Source organism: Aptenodytes patagonicus, chromosome W (genome assembly GCF_965638725.1).
Source record: "Aptenodytes patagonicus chromosome W, bAptPat1.pri.cur, whole genome shotgun sequence".
In the NCBI taxonomy this organism is placed as follows: Eukaryota; Metazoa; Chordata; class Aves; order Sphenisciformes; family Spheniscidae; genus Aptenodytes; species Aptenodytes patagonicus.
Genome location: NC_134981.1, coordinates 44,660,331 through 44,678,690, shown reverse-complemented (window position 1 = coordinate 44,678,690; position 18,360 = coordinate 44,660,331).

The following is an 18,360-nucleotide window of genomic DNA, read 5'->3' as shown; positions in this document are numbered from 1 at the left end:
ATTCTGGACTTCTATAGCTTCTAAGTGTCTCAAAGTTGCATAGAGGCAATTTTTGTTTGATAACAGTGAACCTCAAATAATTTCAGAACAGAATGTCATGTACTCACAGCTCTTTTAAACTAGAAGTGTTAGCCCCTGTACACAAGGAGGTTGGCTGCTGTGCTCTGAGATTCTTTATGCATAATTTCATTATGCAGTAAATACTGCTTTGAATCATAGAATCATAGACTCAAAGATTCATAGAATGGTTTGGGCTGGAGGGGACCTTTAAAGATCATCTAGTTCCAAACCCCCTGCCATGGTCAGGGACATCTTTCACTAGATCAGGTTGCTCAAAGCCCTGTCCAACCTGACCTTGAACACTCCCAGGGATGGGGCATCTACAACTTCTCTGGGCAACCTGTGCCAGTGTTTCACCACCCTCATCATCAAGAATTTCTTCCTCATGTCCAATCTAAATCTACCCTCTTTCAGTTTAAAACCATTGCCCCTTATCCTGTCGCAACAGGCCCTGCTAAAAAGTCTCTCTTTCTTATAAGCCCCTTTTAAGTATTGAAAGGCTGCAATAAGGTCTCCCCAGAGCCTTCTCTTCTCCAAGCTGAACAACCCCAGCTCTCTCAGCCTTTCTTCATAGGAGAGGGGTTCCAGCCCTCTGATCTTTTTCATGGCCCTCCTCTGGACCCGCTCCAACAGGTCCGTGTCTTTCTTATGCTGAGGGCTCCAGAACTGGATGCAGTACTCCAGGTGGGGTCTCACCAGAGTGGAATAGAGGGGGAGAATCACCTCCCTCGACCTGCTGGCCACGCTTCCTTTTATGCAGCCCAGGATGCGATTTGCTTTCTGGGCTGCAAGCACACGTTGCCGGCTCATGTCCAATTTTTCATCCACCAGTATCCCCAAGTCCTTCTCAACAGGGCTTCTCTCAATCCATTCATCCCCTAGTCTGTATTGATGCTGGGGATTGCCCCGACCCAGGGGCAGGACCTTGCATTTGGCCTTGTTGAACTTCATGAGGTTCCCATGGGCCCCCTCCTCAAGCCTGTCAAGGTCCCTCTGGATGCCATCCCTTCCCTCAAGTGAATCAACTGCACTACTCAGCTTGGTGTCATCCACAAACTTGCTGAGGATGCACTCAATCCCACTGTTTACATATTTGATGAAGATATTAAATAGTATTGGTCCCAGTACGGACCCTTGAGGGACACTGCTTGTTACTGGTTTCCACTTGGACATCGAGCCATTGACTGCAACTCTTTGGATGCAGCCATCCAGCCAGTTCCTTATCCATCTAACAGTCCATCCATCAAACCCATATCTCTCTGATTTAGCGGCAAGAATGTTGTGGGGGACTGTATCGAAGGCCTTACAGAAGTCCAGGCAGATGACATCCATAGTTCTTCCCTTGTCCACTGATGGAGTCACTCCATCATAGAATGCCACCAGATTAGTCAGGCATGATTTGCCCTTGGTGAAGCCTTCTTGGCTGTCTCTAATCACCTCCCCATCTTCCTTATGCCTTGTCATAGCTTCCAGGAGGATCTGTTCCATGATCTTACCGGCCACGGAGGTGAGGCTAACTGGTCGGTAGTTCCCAGGGTCCTCCTTTTTACCCTTTTTAAAAATGGGTGTCATGTTTCCCTTTTTCCAGTCACTGGGGACTTTGCCTGACTGCCATGACTTTTCGAATATGATGGAGAGTGGCTTGGCAACTACATCAGCCAATTCCCTCAGGACCCTCGGATGCATCTCATTGAGTTCAATGGACTTGTGTATGTTCAGGTTCCTCAGGTGGTCTCGAACCTGATCTTCTCCTGCGATCGGAGGGACTTCATTCCCCCTGTCCCTGCCTTGAGGTTCAGGGGCTTGAGAGATTTGGGAAGAGAGATTACTATTGAAAACTGAGGCAAGAAAATTGTTGAGTACCTCAGCCTCCTCCATGTAGGTTGTCACTAGTTCTCCTGTCTTATTTATCAGGGGGGGGTACATTTTCTTTTGTCTTCCTTTTCTGGCCAGTGGACCTGTAGAAGCCCTTCTTATTATTCTTCGCACCCCTTGCCAAATTCAGCTCCAGCTGTGCCTTAGCTTTCCTGATCCCATCCCTACACATCTGGGTAGCGTCCCTATAGTCTTCCCAGGATACACATCCCTGGTTCCACTGCCTGTGCATTTCCTTCTTACATTTTAGTTTGACCATGCTGGTCTCCTGCCTTCCTTTCCTGACTTCTTACATATGGGAATCGAGAGCTCTTGCACTCTAAGAAAAATGTCCTTGAAGAGCTGCCAGCTCTGTTCAGCTCCTTTATCTCTGAGGGCAGTTTCCCAGGGGGTCCCATCCACCAGTCCCTTAAACAACTGAAAGTTCACTCTCCTAAAATTCAGGGTCCTGACTCTACTCTTCACCTGGCCCACATCCCTCAAGATTGTGAATTTTACCAGGGCATGATCACTGCAGACCAGGCTGCCACCAGTCTTGACATCTCTAAGTAGTTCATCTGTGTTGGTGAGCAACAGGTCTAAGTAATGCTTCTCCTCTGGTTGGGCTATCACCTGGATTAAGAAATTATCACTCTATTGGTGATAGAGATTATACTATAGTATTGGCTAATAATACGTCTCAACCAACTTCTGCTAAAGCTATCCTCTGTAGTTCTAAAAATTTATTGTACATCTCAGAACCTCAGTGTTTCAGAAAGCAGCCAAGTATTTCTCTGGAATCTAAAAAGATCTCTGGCTGTAATCTTTCACAGCAAGTCGTAAGTGTGAAAGCAAAAAATATGGTCAGCTCTCTGATAACATGATGCAGAACATGTGTATGAGGATTACACCATGCCTCACTACTCTAAACACCTGAGGGTAGAAAATATATGCCTTCTAGTGTGACAGACATCCAGTAAAAATTATCCAGAGCTGGTCCTTGTTGCCTCCTTATTCATATGACCACAAAATACAGTTGATCTGCTATTTCACAGATTATTCTTGAGAAAGGTTTTCTGGTCTTTTGTGCTGACTAAAAAAGACTATATTCAAAAATTAACCTGCTGGAATAAATAACTTGTTTTTCCTGCATTATTTTGTGTATTGCTTTTAGACTGATTTAATGACATTGAGTCATCTTTGTTCTGCTTTTTAATTTCAATTCAAATCTTTTTGCATGTTTGTGCATAGACTTCGTTAAAAATTGATTGCTTTTTCATGAAACTAATGGAATATTATTGCCTCTAATAATGACACATCACTATTTGTTAGAAAGACAGTTATTTATTTTGCTTTTCAGCTAGCTTGTGTAACTAGATAGAAGGATATTGAAAAGTAAAGCTTGTAAAAAAAAATGTGCAATGAACATGTAGACTGGACATACTAGCCTTCTAAAGCCACAGTAATTTTTTTAGAGGAGAAAAGGAATGTCAATTATTTCAGCCTTAAAAAAAAAAGGCTTGAGAGTCATTCATGCAATATTTGCTTCAAAACTCTTCTGGCATTATGAATTTTTAGAAAAAATGAAAGTGTTAAAATCTTCTCTAAAATCTTAGTCATCTACTAAGTACTTTTACAGATTTTGGTTTTTTAATCAGGTTTTTTCCTGGTGGCTAAATTCCAAAGCAACCTGGTTGCTTTTTCTGTGACTTATTTTGCTTTTGGGGTAACTTGCATTTTTATTTACAAAGCTTTTTCTTAGCTCACCATAAGAAATAAAACCTCCCAGAGCCAAGATGAAACATCCTTTTCTAACATTTCTAGTCTATTCTGAATTAGATACCTACATTCCTTAATTAATTCCCTAATTAATTTCTGTGTTAACTGGCAAAACCAACCTATGTGAAATGTTTTGCAAAAGTATAGAAGTCTGGAATAAGCTTTCTTTAGTTCCTATAAAGGTGAATTTGTGAAGTACTTTTTCAGTAGGAATCTTAGGGGCGGGGGCGTGGAGCATGGGGAAGACTGGAGAAGGCTTGGAGACTTCAGAGAAAAATAAAAAATGGGAACAGAACATACCAAATATTTTGAAAAACTGATGATGTCCCACATGAGAGCTAATTTGCTCTTTTTAATACATGGAAATGTGTTAGTTACAAAAACTTGTACCTGTTGAATATGTGGAGCCTTTTTTTTCAGTCAACTGCATGTTTTCACATTGTTTACTTAATTTTTTACTGAAATGTACAAAGACATATGTTCAATTGAGGATTAATCACTATGGCAACAGAAATGAGGTGACTGAAAAGGGGGAGGACGTATTCTCCCCTCAGCTTCTTGCCAGCTGTCATATTCAACTTCTGCGGAATGAATTCAGGCCAAAATATAGACTGTGACCAGCTCTAAGGAACTATATCTGTATTTTTATAAAATGATACAAGAATCACAATATAAAATAAGACTTAATCCTCTGAATTGGATGACACATACTTGGCACACTTGCCAGTGTTTGACAGAGAAATAATGGGATGCTTTGTAGTAAAACCTGGATTAATGGTAAATCCTTCTTTATGTTATTGCAATGTGGTGTAAATGCGAAAACTAAGCATGCCTGGGGAAAATGTGCACTTTGTATCTCCAATGCAGGTTTAAGTGCTATTGAAAATACCATAAATAAAAAAGTTGTGTTATTAAGAACTCTTCTTTATTGTATTTTTATTACATTGACATTTTGTGGATTATTTAAAAAAATACTTCTATCAGTTATAGTAACTTTCATTGCAGTGTGCTTGCACAGCTTTTTTGGATTCAGCAAGTTTAGATAGTTGTTTACAATGAGTACATTTTTGAGTGATAGCATTCCATTATCCTTATTCTTCCGGGATGGGGAATGCTATTCAGCTTTAAAGTAATTGTTCCCAAATGAATGGCCTGTAATGCTGCTTTACTGAGTTTACTGTTTCAGCTTACAAGGCAATTAACCATTTCAGTATGTCTTTCAGTGTTTTTTGTGTTTTTTTTTTAATAGAGTGAGTTCATATGTGGCATTCTGAAGCATATAGTTGCATTTTCTTTATGGTGTACATGCCTGGTTGCTCTTTTGGTGCTGTTTGATGGAGGGATGGGAGGACTATAGAATGTAGATGCAAGTCTACTGGAATAAACAATTACCTTAGCTTTGAATTCTGAAACAGGCTGATCATCTCCTTTCATTTTGAACAATAATGATAACTCTGTTGATTTATGGTCAGGTTTTTGGTGCAAAAAAAAGTGATGTATGGCTTACAGGAATTCTTTTTGTTTAAAAAGTCAAAAAACTGCTACTAATGAGACATGTTTACTCTGTTACCTGATTGGAGAAGAAACATTGAGACTTAAAAGTTAATGCAAAACAGAGAGGAAAAAAATCCATCCTCAACTGACTTAGTAGTCTATTCTCCACTACCAAGCAAAATACTAGTTTATGAAATGTCCTTGGTCCTTTAAACAAGTACTGTTTAAAGGACAAGGAATATCCTTAAAACAAGTAAAAAAGCTAGAGATGTCAACCAGGAGAAAATAAGTATATATTACTCTGATAAAATTTCTTTACTTTTATCAGCAGTCATAGCTTGTCGCGGTTTAATCTCAGTCAGCAACTAAGCACCACGCAGCCGCTCGCTCACTCCCCCCTCCCCCAGTGGGATGGGGGAGAGAATTGGAAGAGCACAAGTGAGAAAAAACTCGTGGGTTGAGATAAAAAACAGTTTAATAATTGAAATAAAATGATAATAATAATAATATGATAATAATAATAATACACAAAGCAAGTGATGCACAGTACAATTGCTCACCACCTGCTGACTGATGCCCAGCCAGTCCCCGAGCAGCGGCCCCCCCGGCCAGCTTTCCACAGTTTATGTACTGAGCATGACGTCACATGGTATGGAATGTCCCTTTGGCAGCGGAGTGCAGGCCACAGTTTGCTTTCATTTGGAGGGGCGTCCAGTACACCTGGAACCGACTGCCCCAGGGGTGGAAACACAGCCCCACCATTTGCCATGGACTGATCCAGACTGCACTGGAACAGGGTGGAGCTCCGGAACACCTGCAATACATTGATGACATCATCGTGTGGGGCAACACAGCAGGAGAAGTTTTTGAGAAAGGGAAGGAAATAGTCCAAATCCTGCTGAAGGCCGGTTTTGCCATAAAACAAAGTAAGGTCAAGGGACCTGCACAGGAGACCCAGTTTTTAGGAATAAAATGGCAAGATGGACGTCGTCAGATCCCAATGGATGTGATCAACAAAATAACAGCCATGTCTCCACCAACTAGCAAAAAGGAAACACAAGCTTTCTTAGGCGTCGTGGGTTTTTGGAGAACGCATATTCCAAATTACAGTCTGATCGTAAACCCTCTCTATCAAGTGACCCGAACGAAGAACGATTTCAAATGGGGCCCTGAGCAACGACAAGCCTTTGAATAAATTAAAGAGGAGATAGTTCACGCAGTAGCCCTGGGGCCAGTCCGGGCAGGACAAGAGGTAAAAAATGTGCTCTACACCGCAGCCGGGGAGAATGGCCCTACCTGGAGCCTCTGGCAGAAAGCACCAGGGGAGACTCGAGGTCGACCCCTAGGGTTTTGGAGTCGGGGATACAGAGGATCCGAGGCCCGCTATGCTCCAACTGAAAAAGAGATATTGGCAGCATATGAAGGGGTTCGAGCTGCTTCAGAAGTGATCGGCACTGAAGCACAGCTCCTCCTGGCACCCCAACTGCCGGTGCTGGGCTAGATTTTCAGAGGGAGGGTCCCCTGTACACATCATGCAACTGATGCTACGTGGAGTAAGTGGGTCGCACTGATCACACAACGGGCTCGAATAGGAAACCCCAGTCGCCCAGGAATCCTGGAAGTGATCATGGATTGGCCAGAGGGCAAAGATTTTGGAATATCGCCAGAGGAGGAGGTGACGCGTGCTGAAGAGGCTCCAATGTATAATAAACTACCAGAAAATGAGAAGCCATATGCCCTGTTCACTGGTGGATCCTGTCGTCTTGTGGGAAAGCATCGGAGGTGGAAAGCTGCTGTATGGAGGCCTATGCGACAAGTTGTAGAAACTGCTGAAGGAGAAGGTGAATCGAGCCAATTTGCAGAAGTCAAGGCCATCCAGCTGGCTTTAGACATTGCTGACCGAGAAAAGTGGCCAGTGCTCTATCTCTGTACTGACTCAGGGATGGTGGCAAATGCCCTGTGGGGGTGGTTGCAGCAATGGAAGCAGAGCAACTGGCAGCGCAGAGGCAAACCCATCTGGGCTGCCGCATTGTGGCAAGATATTGCTGCCCGGGTGGAGAACCTGGTTGTAAAAGTCCGTCACGTAGATGCTCACGTACCCAAGAGTCGGGCCACTGAAGCACATCAAAACAACCAGCAGGTGGATCAGGCTGCTAAGATTGAAGTGGCTCAGGTGGATCTGGACTGGCAACATAAGGGTGAATTATTTCTAGCTCGGTGGGCCCATGACACCTCAGGTCACCAAGGAAGAGATGCAACATACAGATGGGCTCGTGATCGAGGGGTGGACTTGACCATGGACCCTATTGCACAGGTTATCCATGAATGCGAAACATGCGCTGCAATCAAGCAAGCCAAGAGGTTAAAGCCTCTCTGGTATGGAGGACGATGGCTGAAATATAACTATGGGGAGGCCTGGCAGATCGATTATATCACACTCCCACAAACCCGCCAAGGCAAGCGCCACGTGCTTACAATGGTGGAGGCAACCACCGGATGGCTGGAAACATATCCCGTGCCCCATGCCACTGCCCGGAACACTATCCTGGGCCTTGAAAAGCAAGTCCTATGGCGACATGGCACCCCAGAAAGAATTGAGTCAGACAATGGGACTCATTTCCGAAACAACCTCATTGACACCTGGGCCAAAGAGCACGGCATTGAGTGGGTGTATCACATCCCCTGTCATGCACCAGCCTCTGGGAAAATTGAACGATACAATGGACTGTCAAAGACTACACTGAGAGCAATGGGTGGCGGGACGTTCAAACATTGGGATACGCATTTAGCAAAGGCCACCTGGTTAGTCAACACTCGGGGATCTGCCAATCGAGCAGGCCCTGCCCAGTCAGAACTTTTACGTACTGTAGATGGGAATAAAGTCCCTGTAGTGCCCATAAAAAATATGCTGGGGAAGACAGTCTGGGTTATTCCTGCCTCGGGCAGAGGCAAACCCATCCGTGGGATTGCTTTTGCTCAAGGACCTGGGTGCACTTGGTGGATAATGCGGAAGGATGGGGAAGTCCGATGTGTACCTCAAGGGGATTTGATTTTGGGTGAGAATAGCAAATGATCTGAATTATGTGATGTTAAGTACTAATTATAGTTATAATAGTTATGCTAATAATACACAGATATACTAATCATACTAATAATATTATATGCCATACTAATGTTATTACAATAAGAATCACCCTGTCAACTCCAGAGAGATGCAGATCATTGCAACGTGCTGGGGCCTGGCCCATGCATACCGAGCCCTGTTCAACACGATTCAGTGCCCTCAAAGGGAAGAGAAGGTCTCTGGCTCTGACAGTAAAACAACATGCACTGCGGCCACTCACACCCGGGCAACACGCCCTGCGGCCACTCAGATCCCGGCGACAGGCCCTGCAGCCACTCAGACCCCGGCGACATGCACTGCGGCCACTCCAACCCCGGTGACAGGCCCTGCGGCCACTCAGACTCCGGTGACATGCACTGCGGCCTTCAGCAGGATTTGGACTATTTCCTTCCCTTTTTCAAAAACTTCTCCTGCTGTGTTGCCCCACACGATGATGTCATCAATGTATTGCAGGTGTCCTGGAGCTCCACCCTGTTCTAGTGCAGTCTGGATCAGTCCATGGCAAATGGTGGGGCTGTGTTTCCACCCCTGGGGCAGTCGGTTCCAGGTGTACTGAACGCCCCTCCAAGTGAAAGCAAACTGTGGCCTGCACTCCGCTGCCAAAGCGATTGAGAAAAACGCATTAGCAATATCAGTTGTGGCATACCACTTGGCTGCCTTTGACTCCAGTTCGTATTGAAGTTCTAGCATGTCTGGCACAGCAGCACTCAGCGTTGGCATGACTTCATTTAGGCCACGATAGTCTACTGTCAGTCTCCACTCTCCATTAGACTTCCGCACTGACCATATGGGACTGTTAAAGGGTGAGCGAGTCTTGCTGATCACTCCTTGGCTCTCCAGTCGACGAATCAGTTCATGAATGGGAATCAAGGAGTCTCGGTTGGTGCGATATTGCCGCCGGTGCACCGTGGTGGTGGCGATTGGCACTTGTTGGTCTTCGACCTTCAGCAACCCCACAACAGAAGGGTCCTCCGAGAGACCAGGCAAGGTGGACAGCTGTTTAATTTCCTCCATCTCCAAGGCAGCTATACCAAAGGGCCACCGGTACCCTTTTGGGTCCTTGAAAAACCCTCTCTTGAGGTAGTCTATGCCAAGGATGCACGGAGCCTCTGGGCCAGTCACAGTGGGGTGCTTCTGCCTCCCATTCCCAGTTAGACTCACTTCGGCTTCCAATACAGTTAGCTGTTGGGATCCCCCCGTCACCCCAGAAATACAGATGGGTTCTCCCCCTATATAGCTTGATGGCATTAGGGTACACTGTGCACCGGTGTCCACTTGAGCCTTATACTCCTGTGGGTCTGATGTGCCAGGCCACCGAATCCACACAGTCCAGGAAACCCGGTTGTCCCTTTCCTCCCCCTGGCTGGAGGCAGGGCCCCTCTAATCCTCATCACAGTACTCATTTCTCATTTCTTGTACGTACGAGTCAGAAGTTTCTTCATTAAGATCAGGAGTAAGATCAGCCCTTCTACTCTGTCTGGGGAACTGCCCACTGGAAACTGGAGCAGCCATTTTCCTGGAAGAACCTCTTTCTGTGATTGTTTTCCCTTGCAATTCACATACCCGTGCCCCTAGGGCTGCAGTAGGTTTCCCATCCCACTTCCTCATGTCCTCTCCGTGGTCACGCAGGTAAAACCATAGGGTGCCCCGTGGTGTGTACCCTTTATATTCTCTCTCTTGAGCAAAAGAACGCTTACTTCTAATAGCCGAGATACTGGTCCGTACAGGTGAGGAGTAGGACCTATCCTCTCTGAGTTGCTGGATCTCCCGGGACAGTTTTTCGGACAGTTTCTCCACAGCCGAGACGAGGGAGGAAGAAAGACTTTCCTCGTATTGCCGGAGTTGACTAGCCAATTCATCCACTGTTTGTTCCTCTCCATCTTTCCAGGTTATCACTGCCAATGAATTGGCGTATGACGATGACTTTCGCTTCCAAGATAAAGGACAAGGAATATCCTTAAAACAAGTAAAAAACTAGAGATGTCAACCAGGAGAAAATAAGTATATATTACTCTGATAAAATTTCTTTACTTTTATCAGCAGTCATAGCTAAATGCTGGTCTCTCCATAAGCTGATGAAAATAAAATTATGTACCCTGTTTTGGCTGTTGGCAGAATATTTTGGAGGAGTAATTTGGAACCAGGATAAAACTAACTGTTTTTATAGCTTGAAGAATATTTCAGCTATTGGTCTGCTGTGATTATATATTAGATATCTTTGTCACAGTATTCATAGCCAACATCCTGAGTAGTTTTGTTTAGTTCAGAAAGTTTGAGTATAAAATGCAATTGTCCTAGAGTATTTGAAATTTCAAGGTTGGTTAGCTTCATTTTCTAAGACAACTGAGGTACTGAATATTAGCTTTACAATTACCTCTAATTCTCATTCTACAATCCTGTTTTGTTAGAACAATAGACCAACTCTTTCTGAGTGAGACTGCTTTTCAATAAGGAAATTTAAATTCTAAGGAAAAATTAATGTGCACTTTAGAAATCATTATAAAGTATGATAATATTTGAGCCTATTTCAAACTGAGATGCATAAGTCACCATAACCCTCAGAACTATGTAATTCATTCAATACTATATCATCAGTATGTAGAAAAGCAATTCTTGTTTATTTAAGAACTAGGTAAAAATAGATGCATTCTAATTTTTTGCTGTAGATAGCTATTTTATGATCCTGACTATATGGGCCTAATTTTTAGAGAAAAAACACAAAAAAATTTATGTGGACATATTATACTTTGTATCCCTTAGCATGCAGAATAATTTAGGAAGAAATTTTTGTTTTAAGTGTGTATATGTAGAAGAAAGAAAGAGAAGAAACCAAGAATGAAGTGTTAGGTAACAAACATTTCAGGGTGTTTATATATTTCCTGGCAAGTATAGAAAATATAGTTAAAATAAAAAACAATATCTAAGAATAGCATACATTCAAAAACAGCTTATAGAAAGATCATACTAATTCACACATGATGGAAAAAGCCCCCAGAATAAAAACCAAGGAAAACTATAAGGTGTGGTGGGCTGACGTGGACTAGCTGCCAGATGCCCACCAAAGCTGCTCTATCACTCCCCCTCCTCAACAAGACAGGGGGAGAAAATACAAAGAACGGCTCGTGGGTCAAGATAAGGACAGGGAGATCACTCACCAATTACAGTCACGGGCAAAACAGACTCAACTTGGGGAAATTAGTTTAATTTATTGCCAATCAAACCAGAGTAGGATAATGAGAAATAAAACCAAATCCCCCCACCCCTCCCTTCTTCCCTGGCTCAACCTCAGTCCTGATTTTCTCTACCTCTTCCCTGTGAGCGGTGCAGGGGAATGGGGAATGGGGGTTGCCGTCAGTTCATCACACGTTGTCTCTGCCGCTCCTTCCTCCTCACACTCTTCCCCTGCTCCAGCGTGGGGTCCCTCCCACAGGAGACAGTCCTTCACAAACTGCTCCAGCATGGGTCCTTTCCATGGGGTGCAGTCCTTCAGGAACAGACTGCTCCAGCATGGGTCCCCCATGGGGTCACAGGTCCTGCCAGAAAACCTGTTCCTGCATGGACTCCTCTCCACAGGCCACAGTCCCTGCCAGGAGCCTGCTCCAGCACGGGCTCTCCACAGGCTGCAGCTTCCTTTAGGGCTCATCCACCTGCTCCGGTGTGGGGTTCTCCATGGGCTGCAAGTGGATATCTGCTCCACCGCTAACCTCCATGGGCTGCAGAGGGACAACCTGCGTCACCATGGTCTTCACCACAGGCTGCAGGGGAATCTCTGCTCTGGCGCCTGGAGCACCTCCTCCCCCTCCTTCTTCACTGACCTTGGTGTCTGCAGAGTTGTTTCTCTCATATTTTCTCACTCCTCTCTCTCACAGCTGCTGTGCAGCATTTTTACCCCTTCTTAAATATATTATCACAGAGGCGCTACCAACGTCGCTGATTGGCTCAGCTTTGGCTAGTCGTGGGTCATGTTTTAGAGCTGGCTGGAACTGGCTGTTTGACATGGGGGCAGCTTCTGGTGTCTTCTCACAGAAGACACCCCTGCAGCCCCTCCACTACCAAAACCTTGCCACTTAAGTGGCATAAGGGAAAAAAGATTATCTGAGATTATTTATGACTGTAATTTGGATAGATAGATAGATAGATAGATAGATTCACTGGAATGTAGTCAGTGAGTAACTGCTGGTGAAAATAACAACAGTAGTCTAAAACCCCCTGCAACTCGCAATATATTTGGAAGGTCATCTATTTTTCTCAGGTTTTGAGGGGAGTGGGAATATACAAAGTAGAATATGGCATAAGGGTTTGTTTATTATTTTCTTGCAAGTGAGTTTTAAGAGGAGAGTCATACTGTGTTTAATGCTTTTGTATGATTTAGGTGATGACAAGGCAGCTAGAGATTTCAGTAGGCCTTTCTTGTTTGTTTTAGAAATGAAAACAATTAAACTGTGCAATGGAAAGTGTCCTGCATATCTGACAGCAGTGGTTTCATGCATACTTGAAGAGAAAAGCTAGTTAACCCTGTTCCAGCTATGAGCAGGGGAAATCACAGAGGGGAACTGCTGACTGGAAATCTGTATTTGGCAAGATACCTACCAAAGTGATATTTTGGGTAATCAGGCAGTAAGAGAGAGGAAGAAACTCAGACATAGCATAATTATGGCTGAGGAATAATTATGCAAACGCATACAACTTGAGATTCAGGCTTTTCAAGGAAATTCATTATCCTCTAAACCTGGTGACTTCAGCAATTGCCACAGAGTTGAGATACTTTAAAAAAACAAGTATCATCCCTAATTCCCCATTTCGCTGTTTCTCTACTCATCCCACTCCCAACCTCTGCTCGTTTGCTCTCCTGTACATTTTCATCTTGCTGTACTTAAAAAAGATGAACATTGTACTCTCTTTGCCTTGCTTGAAGGGGCTAAAGAGAGAAAGAGGGAGGTTACAAGCTTAAGGTGGCCAGGCATCTCAGTCATGTGAGGATGCTCATACATCAATTTGCATTAATTTCCCCAGAGCATAGAGCCATCTCTCTATGCCTATTGCAGGAAGGAAAGATACAGAAGTTGTGTACCACCAAAGATAGACAAAAATTGGTTTTAGTATGTGTATACTATTTTAAAACCTTCTGTAACCATGCAGCAGAAGACACTTAGATTATCACGCAGTGCTAACAGAGCCAAGAGTTATTACATATTCAAGATGGAATCTCTAGGTAGAAGTTGTTACCGTAAGTTGGCAGATGAAAAACTCTCTAAGACTCAATTTGGAGTTTTAGAAAGCAGGCATTCTTTATTGCGGCACCGGGTGCAAGGTGGAATTTCCACAAATCAAGCACAACTAGGGCTAGATCACCGTTACATTTATACACAAAAATTACAAGGTAGTACACTCCCAGTTACAATGATTGGTTAGTGATTTGCATATAATTATAATATCTGCTGTGTCATTCTCTTCTGTTACTACGCTTGCGCGGGGGAAGGGTCTTCACCTGGGCAAGGGTCGTCTTGACCTGTGGGTGTGTTTTTTAGTATTATAATGAAGACAGTTCACTTCGGGACACCTTAAAAGTAAGTTTTGTTGCCAAGTTAGCCAAATATACATCTACCTTGCCAGGTTGTCAAATAACTCATCCTATATACAATAGAACCTAGGGGCTCCGGTTATGGTCCAGAGAATAAGGACTAAGGCTACCATGGTCCAGAGAATAGGGACTTCAAGCAACACAGCCTCGGATAACAAATAGCACAGCAACCCATACATAACGCTAACACAGAGGCTAACTTCTTGAAATCAAGATGTTCTTATAGTTGATTATTTCACAACCAAACATAGAAAGATTCAATAAAACTTAAGATAATCTTCAACAAAGTGACTGCTGCATTTAACACAAATTTTTGCTTGATGCTCAGCTGCATGTCTTCACTGTCCTTGAAAAGCATGTACATATAAGTCTTAAATGTGCAGACGCTGACATTTTTGCTGGACTCTTGATTACAGCCTGTGTGTAATATGCAACTCAGAGAAATTCCTAGTTTTCCCTAGTTCACAATAGCACTTCACAATTTCATTTTACTGTAAGTTCATCAACATTATTTTTTCCCTTTCCTGATATTTTCTGCAGTATAATATTTTCTGAAGTAAATTTTTTGAATACAAAAAATATTGGCTCTAACTGAAGAGCTCGTATCTGTGACATTGTGTGTCTTATACATGCTTTTGTTTGAAAATAAATTGTCTCTTTAAATTTGTGTGAAGATTTTCTTGACAAACTGGAAGCGTTCAAGGTTGAATAAAACAGTAAAATTGTCACATTCAGTAATTCAATAATACATTAGGGTTTTTTTTGTCTTTGATATAGAAGGAATTATTTTGCTGGTCTTTTTTCCCCCCACTGATGTATTGATTTGAGAAAGAAGAAAATGAGAGGAATGCAGTAATGTATAGTGGTCTTACAGATAATTCCGTATATGTGCATTTAATTTATCAGATGACTAATAAATGTGGTCAAGTTTTAAAGGGAAACTTTAAGCATTTGAACACTGGAAATTTCATAATGTACACTGCAAATATAGACTATATTTATTATATTTTTTTTATATTTAAAGATTAAAATTTAGAAGATGTGCTATATAAAACATGAAAAATATGTTTTAACACACAGGAATTCTGTATGTGTGTGTTAGAGATCTGGGGACTCCAAGTGCATAATAACACAAGTACAAGTACAATTTAGGACAGATCAAACAGAAGCTTTATTAACTACGATCATAGTGAGAGAACATTTGGACAACATCTCCCCCTCTGCTTCCCTGTTCTCTGCCAAGTGATTGCAGAGACCCAACCTAAATACTGTTTCAGAAAAAAAAAAAAAGAGGTGAGGAAAACAATCATTTCAGTGTTAACAAAGCCAGGTGTCCAGCCCTGGGAGGGATAGACTCCTCAAGTAGCTTGTTAACTGCCACAATTCTAAGAAGGAATCAAACAGTAAATAATGTGACAATATGGAGAGATGACTCTTGATGGAGCCTATAGGAGTGCTACACCCATTATTATCTTAGCTCAGAAGTGGGGAGTTGGAAACAATCACAGATTGTTAACTTTTAGTTGAAAGGAATGTTCTTTTAGTTAGGAAAAACTTCTCAGCCAGACCTCTCAAATCTTAAATATTAATAATTTTACCATGACATCTGTGACAGTATAATGTTTGATAAGAATCCTTTTGGGTTTCTATACTGTGATTTTAGTTTTCATTCAGAATAACTTGCCCATAGTCACATATTTGAAATTTTCAAGCATATTTACATTTTAAAGTGAGAGAAGATTGTACCATTGCTTACTTAAGGACGGAATCTTAATTTCAGAAGAAATAATTAATGTTGCTATTTGTGCGATTTCAGCTTTTTGATTATTTTTCCCCTCCCTGTGCTAAATTAGTTAACATATTTCAGTAGCTATGTTGTCCCGAATGTGGGCTTGTTGCCCGGTGCACAATTGTCGTGGTTTAATCTCAGTCGGCAACTAAGCACCACGCAGCCGCTCGCTCACTCCCCCCCACCCGGTGGGATGGGGGAGAGAACTGGTAGAGCACAAGTGAGAAAAACTCGTGGGCTGAGATAAAAACAGTTTAATAATTGAAATAAAATGATAATAATAATAACCCAGTCTGGAATAACCCAGACTGTCTTCCCCAACATATTTTTTATGTGCACTACAGGAACTTTATTCCCATCTACAGTATGTAAAAGTTCTGACTGGGCAGGGCCTGCTCGATTGGCAGATCCCCGAGTGTTGACTAACCAGGTGGCCTTTGCTAAATGCGTATCCCAATGTTTGAACGTCCCGCCACCCATTGCTCTCAGTGTAGTCTTTAACAGTCCATTGTATCGTTCAATTTTCCCGGAGGCTGGTGCATGACAGGGGATGTGATACACCCACTCAATGCCGTGCTCTTTGGCCCAGGTGTCAATGAGGTTGTTTCGGAAATGAGTCCCATTGTCTGACTCGATTCTTTCTGGGGTGCCATGTCGCCATAGGACTTGCTTTTCAAGGCCCAGGATAGTGTTCCGGGCAGTGGCATGGGGCACGGGATATGTTTCCAGCCATCCGGGGGTTGCCTCCACCATTGTAAGCACGTGGCGCTTGCCTTGGCGGGTTTGTGGGAGTGTGATATAATCGATCTGCCAGGCCTCCCCATAGTTATATTTCAACCATTGTCCTCCATACCAGAGAGGCTTTAACTGCTTGGCTTGCTTGATTGCAGCACATGTTTCACATTCATGGATAACCTGCGCAATAGGGTCCATGGTCAAGTCCACCCCTCGATCACGAGCCCATCTGTATGTTGCATCTCTTCCTTGGTGACCTGAGGTGTCATGGGCCCACCGAGCTATAAATAATTCACCCTTATGTTGCCAGTCCAGATCCACCTGAGCCACTTCAATCTTAGCAGCCTGATCCACCTGCCGGTTGTTTTGATGTTCTTCAGGGGCCCAACTCTTGGGTACATGAGCATCTACGTGACGGACTTTTACAACCAGGTTCTCCACCCGGGCAGCAATATCTTGCCACAATGCGGCAGCCCAGATGGGTTTGCCTCTGCGCTGCCAGTTGCTCTGCTTCCATTGCTGCAACCACCCCCACAGGGCATTTGCCACCATCCCTGAGTCAGTGTAGAGATAGAGCACTGGCCACTTTTCTCGGTCAGCAATGTCTAAAGCCAGCTGGATGGCCTTGACTTCTGCAAATTGGCTCGATTCACCTTCTCCTTCAGCAGTTTCTACAACTTGTCGCATAGGCCTCCATACAGCAGCTTTCCACCTCCGATGCTTTCCCACAAGACGACAGGATCCACCAGTGAACAGGGCATATTGCTTCTCATTTTCTGGTAGTTCATTATACATTGGGGCCTCTTCAGCACGCGTTACCTCCTCCTCTGGCAATATTCCAAAATCTTTGCCCTCTGGCCAATCCATGATCACTTCCAGGATTCCTGGGCGACTGGGGTTTCCTATTCGAGCCCGTTGTGTGATCAGTGCGACCCACTTACTCCACGTAGCATCAGTTGCATGATGTGTACAGGGGACCCTCCCTCTGAACATCTAGCCTAGCATCGGCAGTCGGGGTGCCAGGAGGAGCTGTGCTTCAGTGCCGATCACTTCTGAAGCAGCTCGAACCCCTTCATATGCTGCTAATATCTCTTTTTCAGTTGGAGTATAGCGGGCCTCGGATCCTCTGTATCCCCGACTCCAAAACCCTAGGGGTCGACCTCGAGTCTCCCCAGGTGCTTTCTGCCAGAGGCTCCAGGTAGGGCCATTCTCCCCGGCTGCGGTGTAGAGCACATTTTTTACATCTTGTCCTGCCCGGACTGGCCCCACGGCTACAGCATGAACTATCTCCTCTTTAATTTGTTCAAAGGCTTGTCGTTGCTCAGGGCCCCATTTGAAATCGTTCTTCTTTCGGGTCACTTGATAGAGAGGGTTTACGATCAGACTGTAATTTGGAATATGCATTCTCCAAAAACCCACGACGCCTAAGAAAGCTTGTGTTTCCTTTTTGCTAGTTGGTGGAGACATGGCTGTTATTTTGTTGATCACATCCATTGGGATCTGACGACGTCCATCTTGCCATTTTATTCCTAAAAACTGGGTCTCCTGTGCAGGTCCCTTGACCTTACTTTGTTTTATGGCAAAACCGGCCTTCAGCAGGATTTGGACTATTTCCTTCCCTTTCTCAAAAACTTCTCCTGCTGTGTTGCCCCACACGATGATGTCATCAATGTATTGCAGGTGTTCTGGAGCTCCACCCTGTTCCAGTGCAGTCTGGATCAGTCCATGGCAAATGGTGGGGCTGTGTTTCCACCCCTGGGGCAGTCGGTTCCAGGTGTACTGAACGCCCCTCCAAGTGAAAGCAAATTGTGGCCTGCACTCCGCTGCCAAAGCGATTGAGAAAAACGCATTAGCAATATCAACTGTGGCATACCACTTGGCTGCCTTTGATTCCAATTCGTATTGAAGTTCTAGCATGTCTGGCACAGCAGCACTCAGCGGTGG